The sequence below is a fragment of the Lepus europaeus genome, chromosome 4 (assembly GCF_033115175.1).
Source record: "Lepus europaeus isolate LE1 chromosome 4, mLepTim1.pri, whole genome shotgun sequence".
Taxonomy (NCBI): domain Eukaryota; kingdom Metazoa; phylum Chordata; class Mammalia; order Lagomorpha; family Leporidae; genus Lepus; species Lepus europaeus.
In genome coordinates this window covers 37,006,122-37,022,305 of record NC_084830.1, presented here as the reverse complement: position 1 = coordinate 37,022,305, position 16,184 = coordinate 37,006,122, and the positions used below count along the sequence as shown (strand labels likewise).

Below are 16,184 nucleotides of genomic sequence, written 5' to 3'. Positions count from 1 at the left end.
TACACGTGTATAACAAAATATAGCAGTGCTCTGGCCTTATCCTCCTCCTCATCCTTTTCTTATTTCTTTTGCAAAAGTGCTCACCATTTAATTAAGAAGATTTCTTTGAGAGGCAGTAAGAAAGAGCAAACTCCTGGCCTCTGGTTTACCATGTAAATGCCAACAGCCGCTGGGAATGGGCAGTGACCGAACATAGGAACCTGGAACTCAAAGCAAGGCTCCCGTTTGGGTGGAAAGGACCCAATTAATTGTATCATTACTGCTGCTTCTCAGAGTCTGCAATATCAGGAATCTAGAGCCAGAGATTAAATCCAGGCTCTCCTAACCAGCATCTTAACTAAGGGGCTAGACTAAATGCATACCCATGTTCAACATTTTTTCCCTGCTTTGTCCTTGGGTTTAACACAGTGTTTCTAAATACCATACTTCTTCCTGTTTTGATTATTATCTTATTCTCTGCTCTGGAAGTTGGGAATAATATGTTTTTAGAATTTTCTATCTTTTCATTTGGTTATATCAATTTTCAAATAAATTAACATGTGGTGCTCATATTAATGAAATGAAAATGTTATTCATAGTTAATTATATGATTAAATTTCTCTACTTGAATAATGTTTTATTTTGCCTTAAGTTAATAAATAGTGTATTCCCGCATCATATTTTTTAAAATCCCATTCACATTTTCCCTCTCAGAAATGTGAACTTCTCTTCAATAACTTTAATAAATTAAGTATTATATCATGTTTTTTTTTTTCCACATGAAAATACCCCTCTGAGTGGTATTTTCTATCCTCTTGCTCTGTTCTCTGGAATTCTGCTATACAATTGTCATACACAATTTTGCTTTACTGTCATCTTGAAAATGCCTTCTCCTCTCTCTCTCTCTTTTTTCTTTTTTTTTTTTTTTGGACAGGCAGAGTTAGACAGTGAGAGAGAGAGAGAGGCAGAGAAAGGTCTTCCTTTTTTCCTTTGGTTCACCCCCAAAGTGGCTGCTATGGCTGGCACGCTGCGGCAATCCGAAGCCAGGAGCCAGGTGCTTCCTCCTGGTCTCCCATGCAGGTGCAGGACCCAAGAACCTGGGCCATCCTCCACTGCACTCCCGGGCCACAGCAGAGAGCTGGACTGCAAGAGGAGCAACCAGACAGGATTTGGTGCCCTGACTGGGACTAGAACCCAGGGTGCCGGTGCCGCAGGCGGAGGATTAGCCTAGTGAGCCGCGGCGCTGGCCTCTCCTTCTCTCTTGTCTGGGATTTCCCCCTCCTCACCCATCTTTAAATTCTCTTCCTCATTTTCATTAGGGGCATCTTCCCATAACTTCTACAGGAAGTTGACATAACTGGGTAGGTACATATTTGAGGTATTATGTGTCCTGAGAATGTCTTTATTCTAATTTCACATTTGATTGATAATTTCACTGAACAAAAAAATATAGGTTAGAAATAATCCCCCCGTGGGGACTTCAACAACAAACTCTTCTTTGGGCAGATCATCCAGACAGAAATTCAACAAAGATACATCAGAGTTGAAGTGTACTGTTGTGCAAATGGACCTAATAGACATTTACAGAAGTTTCACTCAGTAGGCACAAAATACACATCCTTGTCATCAGCACATGGAGTGTTTTCTAGGATGGACTATATATTAGACCTCACTTCAAGTTTAGTACATTTAAAAAGATGGGAATCTCACCTTGTATCTTCTCAGAGCACAAAGGAATAGAACTAGAAATCAACAAGAAGAACAATAGAACATTTACAAATACATGGAAATGAAACAACATGCTGCTGAATGACCAGTGGATCACTGAAGAGATGAAAAAGGAAACGACAGACTTTCTTGGAACAAATGAAAATGGAAACACAATATATTAAGTCCTGTGGGATATAGCAAAAGCAGGACTAAGAGAGAAATTTATGGTGATACATGCTTATATTAAAAAATAGAATAAATCTAATGATTTGAATAAATCTAATGATTATCTCAAAGACTAAGAAAAATGAGGACGAATCAAACACAGATTAGAAAGATGTAGGAAATACTAATAATCAGAACAGAAATTAAAAAAAAAACATAAAAGACCAACAAGACAAAAATTTAGTTTTTTGAGAGGCTAGACAAAATAGATAATCCTTCAGCCAGACTAACAAGGGAAAAAGGAAACTACAGAAATACAGAGGATCATAAGAAACTACTATGAACAACTAACTATATGCTCACAAATTGGAAAACTTTAAAGAAATGCTGAAACTCCTGAATACATATATCTACTAAGATTAAATCTAGCAAACAAAATCTAAACACACCCACTTGATAGTTTTAAAACTGAATTCTACAAAGCATTTTAAGAGGGACTAACTCCAATACTTTCTGAACTCTAAAGAGTATTTAAAAAGATATAACTGTGAAACTCTCTTTACTCTTTTTACAGAGTATCACTCTGATACCAAAGCCAAACAAAGAACACAAAAAGAAAAGTACAATATTCTTGGTCTTCATAGACACAAAAATTCTCTACAAAATATTTCAAACTGAACTCAGTACTACATCACAATCAAGTGGGATTTATTCAAGAGATCCAATGTTTCTGACTTGAAGTCTTCACAAGATTCAGGCTGTTTTCCAGGCAAGAATAAATTTATCTGAAGGCTTGGCTTAGGATGGCAGGAGGCCTTAGTTCTTCCCAATCTGGGCCTCTCTCTGCCTGACTGTTCTCACAACATGTTGTCTGGCTTCCACCAGTGTGAGCAAGCCAAGAAAACAAGGCAGAAACCATAATGCCATCTATGACCAAGGCCCAGATGCCACATTACTTTATTTCCTCAATATTCTATTAGTTACAGAGGTCAGCTAGCTTTTTTGGGAGAAGAGGTACAGAGGCATGAATACCTGGAGGAAAAATCACATAGGGTCATACTTAAAGTTGGCTACTGCCCTAGGTTTCTATTCAGATTCAGGTTCAGGTTCAGGTTCAGGTTCCCTCACTTACTAAACCGTTCTCATCTTCAGACTTGAGTGATTCATATTGGTGCACTCTGATGCATTAGATCTTTAGATGTTAATTGTGAAAAACCAAAATTACAATTGTTTCTTGAAAGCTATTGATGAAGCTTACATTAACCATCAACTTATGTAATTTGTTGGGTATTATGAGTTCAGTTGTAAGATAATTAGGGCTCTATAAGTGGGTTCAACTTAACATTGGCCCATCAAAGGCAAGTGGTTGGTGTAGAGTTTAAAACACTTGTTAAGATGCCTGTTAGGACACGTGTGACTCACATTATAATACCTGAGTTTGATTCCTGGCTCTCGACACCAACTTCTAGCTAATGCATTTTGTGAGAGGCTGTGCTGATGGCTCAATTTGCTGAGTTCCTGCCACCCATGTGTGAGACCTGGATTGAGTTCCAATCTCCTAGCTTCTGTTCTGGCCTAGCCCTGGCTGTTGTGTGTGTCTGGAGAGTAAACCAGTAAACGGAAGCTTTCTGTTTCTCTGCCTCTCAAATAAATAATTTTTAAGATTAATATAATACCCCATGAGATTTTAATAAAAGGTACTCATGTTTTCATCTGATATTGCATCTGAGTAGGCCAATCAGATGGCACCTTAATAGGGTAGGGTAGAAAGGCTAATCCTATAAACTGCATAGGATATATTTTGGAAGTATTGTTCATTTTGAAAAGTGGTCATTTGATACATGTGATCATTAAGTGCATTGGAGCCCTAATCAGCAGTGTGAAATTTAGGAGCATTTAGAGGATATTAATTTTTTCTTGAACCTTTTGCTTTCTGTACATTTCTATTTTTTTATCCTAATACTGCAGTAGTTGTAGTGCTATGTGAAATATCACTTCATGATAATGGAATAATAGTCTCTCCCTGTCGAGAAACAGTTACAATGAGAATTATCATGACTACTTTTAAGATTGGTAAAGATTAACTCTTGCTTTAAATCGTGCTGTTGGAACTATAGTTCAATCTTGGAAATTTTCTAATTCCCTGCCAGCATAAATGCTCTTTTTGGAGAAAGTTGAAATTCCCATTATAAATCCACTAGAAGTCAATATAGAGCACAGCATACTCTGTATTGCAGTAGATTTTAGAAACATACAAATGAGGAATGCTATTTTCCATGGTCATTTGATTTTTCATTTTGGTGTTTTGAATTCAATGACATTTTTCTAATCTGGTGACCAGTGAGTGGACACCATGTTTGACTGTGGGAGGACTTTTTTTTTCCCCATTTTAATAAGCACAGTTGTCAATTGCAAGAGACATGTTGTTATTTTGTGGTTGAGGACATACCCCTAATTTAATGTAGATTTTTTTCCCTGTCTCTCTGTAGGCCAAAATGAACTCTTCTAGCCATATCAAAGCCTAGAGCTATATTATTTCTATGGCAAGAATCCATTGCCAAAATAAATAAAAGATTTTAAAGGAACTATAAAATATTTTGTGTAGGTAAGAAGTCTAACATTCATTGCCATATGCTATTCTCATTCAATAGCTGCCACCACTGAAATAGCTGAAATGTTACCATGTACCTTCATCTCTCTGTACAAGGATTTTTGGGGAAACTGAAAAAGAGATCAATAATAGCATTATTTTTACTAGAGATTGAAGGAGAATTTGTTTTTATAATCCTTTCACTGGAGATTCAAAAGACAACTGTGGAATCCTGAGCTATGTTTCCCAGGAGTAGCTTTAATAGCTGTCATATAGAGAAAAATAATTGGTCATTTTACAAATCTGGGAAATTGTCCGTGTGTAAACAGAGTTGCACATAGTTTCTTAGTGAAGATCATCACAAGTTGAGCAAATGACCAGCGTGTATCAGCAAAAGGGAATAGTTAATGTGAATCCCAAATTACAAGGAAAAATTTTTTTTCTTCTATGTTGAAAGGTCAGTGTCTACAGACTAGATTCTGGAATACACCATTTTGGGTATTTCTCATTCATTGCAAACTTAAGTTTACCTTACTTTGTTTTTGATATTCCTGATCCAGGAGTAATATCTAAAAGGTGGGTGTTATTGACCACCTGTATTTTTCACTGGCTCTTCGCTAATTCTAAAAGGAAGGCAATATCTGATATGTTAATTGGTGATGAAACTGAATATAATATGCCTGACTCTAAAATTAGGTTTAATTACTTCTATATATAAGACACTGAGTGCAATTTGCTCTCTGCCTAAGCTGAAGTTAAATGTGTTGAGAATTTGAATTGCCTTTTATAGGCCATGTACCTCAGTAGCATTTAAAATATTTATGGAATGAGTCAGTTGGATTTACTCTATGCCAAACTGTGGGCTAAGAGCTTAGCGAACATGGACTCATAAATGATGATGACATTGTGCTTAAAGAAGCTTAGTAATTGGTCCAGAGTTCCATGGCTGGGGACATAGTGAAAAGAGGACTCAGTCCCAGTGCAGTCTGTCTTCATACAGGCTCCTGACTTCCTCCTGGCAAGTGTAGACTGAGATAAAACTCTAATAATCTATTGATGAGTCCCATTAGAGAAAAAGTATCCTGATTTATATGAAAATACATGAACAGCCTGTCTTACCTGAATTTTAAAAATGATGACATTAATTAGAAAGTAACAATATAGATCCTCAAAATTTTCTCTCTGAGGTAACAGTGGTTTTAATGCTAATATTTAGTAAATATTCCTGAAGAGTAAGATTGGGATGAAATAAAAGATACATGTCTAAGCAAATTGTTTTAGACATGTGAATATGTTTTGTCAGATTCTATTTTTTGTAAATTTGTCTAGTTGATGTTTCTTAGAGAGGGACTGTGGTGAGAAGGGTCTTAGAGTTTTTGACTTGCCGTTCTGCTACTTATTAGACACCTTATTTTGATGGCTTCTTTTTTCCTTTTAACCTATTTTTTTTTAAAAAAAAGTTTATTTATTTGAGAGACAAAGGGAGAGGCAGAGGCAGAGAGAAATCGTCCATCTGTTGGTTCGCTCCTCAAGTGGCTGGAACAGTCAGGGCTGGGCCAGGCTGAAGCCAGGGGTTTCATCAAGGTCTCTGACATGGGTACAGGGGCAAAACACTTGGAACATCTTCTGCTCCTTTTGCAGGGCACATAAGCAGGGAGCTAGAATGGAAGTGGAACAGCCAGGGCTGGCAATGGCACCCATCCATATGTGATGCTGGCATTGCATGCAGCAGTTTTACCCGCTGTGCCACAGTGCTGGCTCCTTAACCTCTTTTAAAACCTGGATTTCTTTCCACTTAAAGTGGGTAAGGTAACTAAATAATGTTCTCCAGACAAACTAATTTATAGTTGGGTATCTGTAAAGACTGGCTAAAATGTACCTTAAAAATTCATCTTTCTTGATTCTAAAACTCATATTTTTAGTCATTTAATATTTCAGAAATGTTCAGAAAAGCCATTATTAACTCAGTGGAAGACTTATAGTTGATATCATCTTGGAATCAAAGAAGCATAGTAGAAATGTGGCTTATGTAGTGAAGACAAATTGGCATCTAACATACATGAACTATCATTTTCTCCATCTCATACATGAACTGTTCTTTTCACCCATGTGGCAGTGATTGGAGGAGGACTCTGATTCCACATTTTGGTAAGGTCATGTCCACTTCAATTCCAGACCAGCTCTTATTTTCAGAAAGAATAAATGAAAATGTGCCATATTGGACACAAAATTCATATTTTTTGTCAAATAAAAACCTAGTTAATAAATAAACAGTACATTCATATCACTGGTATGAGTCAACACTGGTAACAGAGTGTATAAAGAAAAATCTGGCAGTTGGAGAAATATAGGTATCCATATTAGAGGAGTCTATCCTAATGCAAACCTATCTGTTGCTTTGGTTACAGGAGGGTACATTTATGAAATATATGATTCAAACTTTCTTTTTTTTTTCATTGTTATATATATACAAGCATGGGACAATAAAAATAGTCAAGTCTCCCAGGATGAGATATCTGAAAAGTGATGACATAATTCTGCCTTGAAGGCTGCCACAATCTTTATTGGAAAGAATGTACACTGAAGATATGCAGAACTTCTTGGACAACCCTGTCTCAATATATTTTGCATGTATCTGCCAACTTCTTACCTGCTAAGTCATTGACAGTTTTAGCCATTCACCCACAGTGTTCTTAAAAATTTCTTCAAAGGAAGACAAATGAAACTATAGTGTTATATCACATCCTTTTTTTTCTTAATTTTTTTGGATCCCTGTAAAGATTTAATATTGAACTTGTCTCCTCAAAACTTAAGCATTAGGTTGGGAAAGGCTAGTGGCTTTGTGCATTTGTCTTTTCTTTCAAAAGACACAGTAAAATTTTTAGCTGCAAATTTACCACCAAATTAACAACATGCCTTAGGATTCTTTTATAATAAGATTTGTATAAACTTGACTAAGGAATATTTGAATATGCACACATACAAACACCAGTGGAAATTCTAACTTCGAGGTCTAATTTCAAATATTCATCACATTAATAATGCATTTTTACATAAATTGTGACCCTAATGAGTATTTTCCTGGGCGCATGCTCCCAGATGACTTTTCTGTTAGGACACCATTGGAGCAAGTCAGCCAAAAAAATGAGCACTCCTCTCCCATTACACAGCACAGTGCTTCCGGATATTTCCTATTTTGAGCAGCTGTAGGATCTAACTGACACAGCAGGGAGCCTCAGAATAACTTTCTGTAGGAGACCGCTCTCTCATTCTCTTTTTTCATCTTTTCTAACTACATTTCCAAAAAGTAACTGAGGACTTTGCATGGTTCTTCTAAAAATTAAAACTTAGAAAATACTTTTTCTTTTTTTGCCTTCAGCTACCATAAAGTGTATCAAGATTCTAATCTCCCTTTCACCCATGATAAGGGACACAAAAGATAACCAAGCAAAATAAACCTGTTAGGTAAAGAATAATACTAAATTTCAAGTGAGAAAATTAATATATTCCAAACTACCCTAATATTTTATAATTATTACACAGCTAGATTCTAGTCCCTCTTACATTAAGTTTATGAGTCATTTATAATGCTTATCCACATAAACATCTCAAAACAGAAATTCAGCCTTAAAAATGATGGTAATAGATGTATCATTCTTGGTGCTTTTTTAAAGTTAATTAAGTTTCTTGACAGGATCAGTCCTTGTCTAGACTGTTGAGGAACAACTTACTATTTTATTACTAGTACTCAAACAGTATGTTTCACTTTGTGTTTCTATGTGGGTGCAAACTGTTGAAATCTTTACTTAATATATACTAAATTGATCTTCTGTATATAAAGAGAATTGAAAATGAATCTTGATGTGCATGGAAGGGGAGAGGGAGCAGGAGAGGGGAGGGTTGCGGGTGGGAGGGAAGTTATGGGAGGGGGAAGCTATTGTAATCCATAAGCTGTACATTGGAAATTTATATTCATTAAATAAAAGTTAAAAAAAAGTTAATTAAGTTTCTAAAAAAGAAAGTGAAAGTAACTTCAAGATGCAATGACTTTGAACAGCCCTTGTGTCGAATGCTGAGGAACAGGCTTTTTTTGTTTTTTTTTTTTCCGTGCAAATTGTTGAACTCTTAGTATAGAGTTGTTTCTCTGTGTATAAAGTTAATTGAAAATAGATCTTAGTGGAGAATGAGACTGGGAATTGGAGAGGGAGGAGGAGGAAGGCTGGGAGAGTGGGTGGGAGGGCAGGTATGATGGAAAGAATCACTATATTCCTAAAGTTGTGCTTATGAAATGCACAAAGTCTGAATTCCTTAAATAAAGAATTTATTTGGGGGAAAAATAAAATAAAAACTAAAGAATTTTAAAAACATCAATGGCTTTGTTATTTTAGTATAAACACAAAATGAAATACTTATATAATTGGCTACTGTTTCTTTTCTGTCACCCCACCCACAACTGATGAACTAAAATCTAATTGTAAGAAAATGTGCTATTTAAAAACTATAGTGCATGTTTATTGTCAGTATCATTGGCTTTACCTTTAATCAGATGGCAAACTCATTGTAATTTTTGTGGCTGATAGTTCTGACTGAAGTTTCTTTGCTCAGAAATTTGACAGTTCCTCAGAGGCTCAAAGAGTTTTAATTTCTCTATATGTGTTCAAGGCCTTACAAAAATCACTCTCACAGCCTCATCTCCCACCCTTTCACCCTGTTTCTGCACATATGTTCCAGTCAGTCCTCTTTTCACTGACTAGCAAATTCCTGTTCTCAAGGGTCAGCTTGAATCTCACTTCTAGTAAAAGCTTCTTGCTCCTTTTTCTTTCTGACTCCTCGCCAAATTACTGACTTCCTCCATGTTCTACCATCTCTTTATTCATATCAGAAGTTTGCGTGGCCGGCGCCGCGGCTCACTTGGCTAATCTTCCACCTTGCGGCGCCGGCACACCGGGTTCTAGTCCCGGTCAGGGCGCCAGATTCTGTCCCGGTTGCCCCTCTTCCAGGCCAGCTCTCTGCTGTGGCCCGGGAGTGCAGTGGAGGATGGCCCAAGTCCTTGGGTCCTGCACCCCATGGGAGACCAGGAGAAGCACCTGGCTCCTGCCTTCGGATCAGCGCAGTGTGCTGGCCGCAGCGCGCCAGCCGCGTCGGCCAATGGAGGGTGAACCAACGGCAAAAGGAAGACCTTTCTCTCTGTCTCTGTCTCTCTCACTGTCCACTCTGCTTGTCAAATAAATAAATAAATAAAAAAGAAGTTTGTGTATTTTAAAATGTTGTTGTAATATCCTTACTCTCATAGTTTCTTGGTCTTTTGGAGAGTAGGTATAATATACAGTAGACAATATACTTTCTTCACTAAAGCCTGACATGATGAAAGAGTGAAGAAATAAATGACATCATATATCAATCTTCATTTATAAGCAGTTATTTTAATAAATGAGATGAAAATATCCAAAATATCTTCCTTCTTATGTGATATGTTTATCTTACTGTTTGCATGGATGGACTCCTTGAAGAGTTGATATCTCTAGTAGCTTCTGTATTCTCAGAGTAATTTACAGTGCTTTCCTAATCGACCATAGCCTTAATCCTAACCGGTGGGCTTTATTTTTTTATTTTATTTTTTTTATTTTTGACAGGCAGAGTGGACAGTGAGAGAGAGAGACAGAGAGAGAAAGGTCTTCCTTTGCCGTTGGTTCACCCTCCAATGGCCACCAGCCACGGCTGGTGCGCCGCACTGATCTGAAGCCAGGAGCCAGGTGCTTCTCCTGGTCTCCCATGCGGGTGTAGGGCCCAAGAACTTGGGCCATCCTCCACTGCACTCCCGGGCCACAGCAGAGAGCTGGACTGGAAGAGGGGCAACCGGGACAGAATCTGGCACTCCGACCGGGACTAGAACCTGGTATGCCAGTGCCGCAGGTGGAGGATTAGCCTAGTGAGCTGTGGCACCGGCCAACCTGTGGGCTTTGTAAAGACCTCTTCCAAAATTAACTTAGCCTAAGTATATCAAAGCACTATCTTGACATTGATTGGTGCACAAGCTTGTATTTCTGTAAGATCATCCAGCACAAGTAATTTGGGGTTGGTGTCCATCCAGAAGCCTTCTTCTGTGTGCAGCCAGTGACACTGAAGTAGAGCTTTGTCTAGAGAAAAAGAGAAATGAGCTGACTACCCCTTCCTAAGGTCAAGCTGAAAAATGAGTTTCCTTTGACTAAAGAAAATCACATTCCACTAAAGGCAGCCCATTTTCAGCCCAGTTATTGGCCAGATTTGTATCCAGAAGGGAAGCTAGTTAAGAGAAAAGAAGTGGCCTTTCAGAGAATTAAACTTTCTGTCCAGGTTTGGGCTGAGGAAACAAAGCATCTCCCCCATCCGGTAGCTGACCAATTAAAGCTCTTTCCAGCTGTTAAACAAATCCAACTCTAAGGGAATTTCATAAGGCCTTTTTCTTGTGAAATATGACAGTTAGCAGAAGCCATTTCTTCTTCCATTTACCCTTTCAGTGAGGAAACTTATCTTCTTGACAAAAATTGCATTAAGAAGCAGCTGTCATCATTTCCCCTAGGGCAGCATTCTGGGGGAATATTTGAGGGAATTACTCCCTGAAGATAAATGGGTTCCTCAGTAGCCTTGGGCAGGAAGAATAAAGGTGCTATTTTATTTTTCATAGTGCAGGCATTTCTGTAAGTTGGCTGAGTGGACCAAGTTAAAAACCAACCAAACTTTTTGATTATGAACAGTTGCATATCAGCAGTATTTCTTCCTTTTTCATTTTTTTATTTTATTTTTGGTCCTAGTTAAAATCTAGTGATGGGATCTTGTAGCTGATTAAGTGGTTTGTTTTTTATATTTCCAAGTTTGAGTTGATTTGAGAGGTGACCTTTAGTAACATGGAGTGAACCTTAGAAGTTTTGTGAAGCAAACTATCAGAGACATGCTCATATATATCTGTACCTCTTTGTCAGAAAACTGCCACACGTGCTGCAGATCTTGGAGCAGTAGTAACTATGATTAGCATTTGATGATGTAATCACATCACACATCACATAGGAAGGCTCACTAAAATCCTTCTTCTGGAGCTGTCCCATGTGACCAAATCGCTCTTCAAAGCATTCTCACACACTCCACACCACACCCTGTCTTCATTCCCTCACTGTCTTGACAGATGCTTTCTTCTCTCGGCGGTTGTCCACTCTGCTTTAGGACCTTGTCAGAGATTTCTGACAAGTATTGCTTTCTGTTCTTTACCCAAGGTTAATCCATGAAGATGATATATCAAAAATCCTCCTCATAGGGGGAGGAGTGAAAATGGTTATGAAAATTTGCACTTTAACATTTTAGTGTGTTCTGTAGGCCTGTGATTTCTTGCCTTGTCTACAATAGTGCTAATTGAATATGCAAGTTCATTTAGGATTTACAGCAAAATATTATTTTATCAATCAAGAATTTTATGCACATGTATTCTTTTTCTTTTTTAAAAACAAGAGAACAGATCTCATGTTTCATATATATAATACTAAAGACTACTCCTTTTCCCAAATAATTGCATTGTGACAAGCATGAAATCTGTTTGGAATTCTTATTCTCTCTTTTTTTTTCTTACCCCTTCCTCCCTCCTTCCTTTTCTCCCTTCCCCCCCCCATCCCTCTCTCTCCATCCCTCCCTCCCTCCCTCTCATCTTTCTCATTCTCTTTTTTTTTTTTATTTGACAAGCAGAGTTAGACAGAGAGAGACAGACAGAAAGGTCTTCCTTCTGTTGATTCACCCCCCAAATGGCTGCTACGCCCGGCGCTGCACCGATCCAAAGCCAGGAGCCAGGTGCTTCCTCCTGGTCTCCCATGCAGGTGCAGGGACCCAAGGACTTGGGCCATCTTCTGCTGCTTTCCCAGGCCACAGCAGAGAGCTTGACAGGAAGTGGAACTTGAACCAGCGCCCTTATCAGTTGTGGGCGCTTCAGGCCAAGACATTAATCCGCTGTGCCACAGGGCTGACCCCGAACTCTTTACTTAGTATAGAGTTGGTCTTCTGTGATTGAAAATGGATCTTTGTGGAGAATGAGACTGGGAATGGGAGGAGGGGGAGGGGGAAGTGTGGGAGTGTGGGTGGGAGTGTGGGTGTGGTGGGAGGAATCACTGTATTCCTAATGTTGTACTAATGAAATGGATGAAATTTGTATTCCTTAAATAAAAAGGTCTCTTTGGGAGAAAAAACAATCCTACAAATAGAACTTTGAAAAATTTTATATGTTGACATCAAATATTTTTATGTTAAATCTTTTGAGTTGACTATTCATGTTTTGAAAAATCACATATTTTATAGTTTGACTTTTGGACCAATTATTTTTCTGGGTAATTAATGAAGTTTTGTATTGAGGGCAGGTGCCTATGAATGGCAAGAATAAGTGGTCCAGGTTGTGGCAGGCAAAAGTAATAGGCTGAACTAGGAGGAAGATGTTGACTTTGGGGTGGGAACAGTAGGGTGGAGACCACAGAAGGGCCAAGCAACCCTCCCTTTTACTTGGAGATGAAACTTTCAGGTGCTGGCACTGTGGTGTAGTAGGCTAAGCCTCCCTCTTCAGTGCTGGCATCCCATAAGGGTGCTGGCTCATGTCCTGGATGCTTCTCTTCTGTTCTAGCTCTGTGCTTATGCCTGGAAAAACAGTAAAAGATGGCCTAAGTGCTTTTGCCCCTGAATCTGCATGGGAGACCCGGCAGAAGCTCCTGGCTCCTGGTTTCGAAACAGCTCAGCTCCAGCCGTTGCAGCCAACTGGGGAGTGAAACAGGATGGAAGAACCTTTCTCTTAATCTTTCCTTCTCTCTGTTACTCTGCTTCTCAGATAAATAAATAAATCTTTAAAAAAGGGACTTTTTTCCAATTTCTAAATGTTTTTAAGACTATTTTTGAAAACATCTTGGATGCATAGTAAGATAGAGAAGATAGAGGAGAAATTACAGTGTAGCTTCCCTTTCACATTTGAGCTTTTCCCTAGATTCTGTTCCAAAATTCATTTTAATTAATGTGAGAAATTGCTTTTACTTCCCCTTATAAAAGGGTATTTTTCTAGAATGATGATTTGTGGCACAGTTGTAAAACAATTGCCTCTTTCATTGGAAACCAACAAAAATCTATTATGTTTGATGTTGGAAAACTTATTATCAACCTTTATGTGAAGCCTCTTGTGTATTACTTGGGAAATCAGTTTGTTATAACACCTATTCCTACAACTTATGTATCTCTGTTACTCAATGAAATAAAAACTTAGGAATAACAAAACATTTTTATGAAAGAATCGTATGTGATGCAGAAAAGAAACAAGAGGCTGAGACCCATTATGCTCAAATTGTAGCTCTGCCATCTCCCTTCCCAACCCTTAGATCAGTGTTGCTTTTGTTTGTATCGCCTATTGAGTTTCACTGTAATATTTGAATTGGTAAGAGGATTCTGCGCACATTCACAAAAAAAAAAAGAAAGAAAGAAAGAAAAATGCTCTAGAAATCACTGCCAGTTCCTGCATTGAACCTGGGTTTGTCCTTGGATACTGAGATGTTTCTTTCTTCTTTTAAGAGCACCTAGTGCACTCCATGAACGTCAACCACCCACTGCCCCAGATACTGAGCTCGCATCTGTTTAGTAGTCACCATCTGCCAGATACTGTGTTTCACCTGCACATTTTCTTATTTACTACACAAGCCTGGAATGGGTAAGTTGTTTCTTTAAAGGGCCAGATAGTAAATATTTTAGATGCTTTTAGCATCTAAATGGTCTGTTTTACAATTACTCATCTCTGCCAATGTAATGCAAAACAAACCATGAGGCAATCCATATTGTGTTAAAGTATAAATCACACACTGAAAGGAAAAAGAATTAGAAATATAATTCAGGTCCTTTGACCTCAAATCTTATATTCTGTCTACAAGTCCTGCTAATATTGTACCTTCTTTTTTTGTAAAGGAAATTGTGTAGCTCAAAAAAAGAGATGCATTTATCATCTATAAGGAGATAACATACCCTTTAGGAAGAAGATAACAGTAATAAAAAATAAATGAGCAAAGAAATCTCGAAGATAACTTTTTAACTGTAAATATCATGTCATGGGAATCTCTCCCCTCAAACTGAACTATAAAGTATCTATACCATTTGCTTAACTCATATATTATCATGTAATATATTCAGCTAAAGTACAAAGAAACATTGGCTGTCTTTGCTTTGTTAATAGTCTCCCTGAATATACAAAACTTCTCTTATTTCTCTTTAGAAATGATCTGTATGTGTTGCCTTTATTTATCTGTGCACTTTTCTTCCAGAGGACATACTATTCATTAGAGGCAATGTGGTGTGATGGTTAAGAGCCCCTGGGCTAAAATGGGATTTCCTACATTTTGACACTCAACTCTGTTATCCATCTTTCTCAAACAATTTAACTTCTCTGCGCTTCATTTCTTCAGCTGTACAATGGCCACAGTAATAGAATCTATAACAGGGTGGCTGTGAAGATTATATGAACTAATACATGCAAGTTCTCATTGTGTCCTTGCCCATTGCTCTCATACACACAATCCATTTCCCTTTTCACTACTGTTGATAAAACAGATCATTCCTTGAGCCAACCCCAAATTTGCTATTCACCTTTATTTTACTTGATTGCAATTTTCCCCTTGGATCTGAATGTTTTAGGGAGATACGCATAACAGAAAACCTTAAAATGTATTTTACACATTTTTTTTAAGATTTACTTATTTGAAAATCAGAGTTACACAGAGAGGAAAGGCAGAGAGAGAGAGAGGTATTCCGTCCAATGGTTCACTCCCCAGTTGGCTGCAATGGCCGGAGCTGCGCCAATCTGAAGCCAGGAGCCAGGAGTTTCTTCCCGGTCTCCCACAGGGGTGCAGGGGCCCAAGGACTTGGGCCATCCTCCACTGCTCTCCCAGGCCACAGCAGAGAGCTGAATTGGAAGAGGAGCAGCCTGGACTAGAACCAGTGCCCGTATGTGATGCCAGCGCTTCAGGCCAGGGCGTTAACCCCCTGCGCCACAGTGCCAGCCCCTATTTTACACATTTTTAATGCAAATACACATAGATTATTTTCATTTTAATTGCACTTCATAAAAAGAATGCCTTTTAAAATTTTTATATGGGGTAAAATTCTCTTTAAAAGGGAACGTGTTGGTATAATGAGGATTTGTAAAATAATACATTTTGATGATGTTATTTAAGTGCAATTCATTTTTGTTGTTTATAAAGTAAAAATAGAAAAGATACATAAATAAAACCATCAGTAATCATCAGTATTGCTGAGCTTTTAGAGTCTGGCATACCAAATATATAATGTCAGTTATTTTGGCATCTTTGGAATAGGTTTGGTGAGCTGATCACAGATAATTATAGTATTTGGTGGGGATGTGTCATTTCTGATTTTATCTGTCAAAGTTCATTTTGTTGGCACTTGTCTGCTTCCATCTTTCACCCTCCCATGAAGCATTTCCAAAGTGAACCAGTTTTCCTAATAGAAGAAGATCCCAAGTGTGTTGAAGTGGAAAAATGATATCCAGGAATGTTGTCTTACTTGTTAGGCAATGTTATTGTGTTTAAATGGAGCTTAAATGTTAGTGCTGCCTGCAGTGCAATTCCAATAAGACAGGGAAAAGATTAAGATGGAAAATGTATTGGAAAAAAGCCTATATTCTACCTCTGGCAGTACAAGTTGGTTCTTTTACTAGACAATGAAAATTAAAAAGTAGTTACTCATT

At 38.0% G+C, this 16,184-nt stretch overlaps 1 protein-coding gene across 3 annotated transcripts in view; it reads left to right on the top strand.

Annotated features, from left to right (window-relative positions):
- OXR1 (oxidation resistance 1) overlaps nucleotides 1-16,184 on the top strand; it is a 485,930-nt gene that overhangs the window by 27,505 nt on the left and 442,241 nt on the right. Inside the window, exon 1 of one of the 3 annotated variants that reach the window (XM_062188114.1) lies at nucleotides 14,037-14,138. The exons of the other annotated variants lie outside the window; for them this stretch is intronic. The gene's annotated coding sequence lies outside the window, so the exon portion shown is untranslated. Of the gene's footprint in view, nucleotides 1-14,036; nucleotides 14,139-16,184 lie in introns of those variants that run through there. 3 annotated transcript variants of the gene reach the window in all.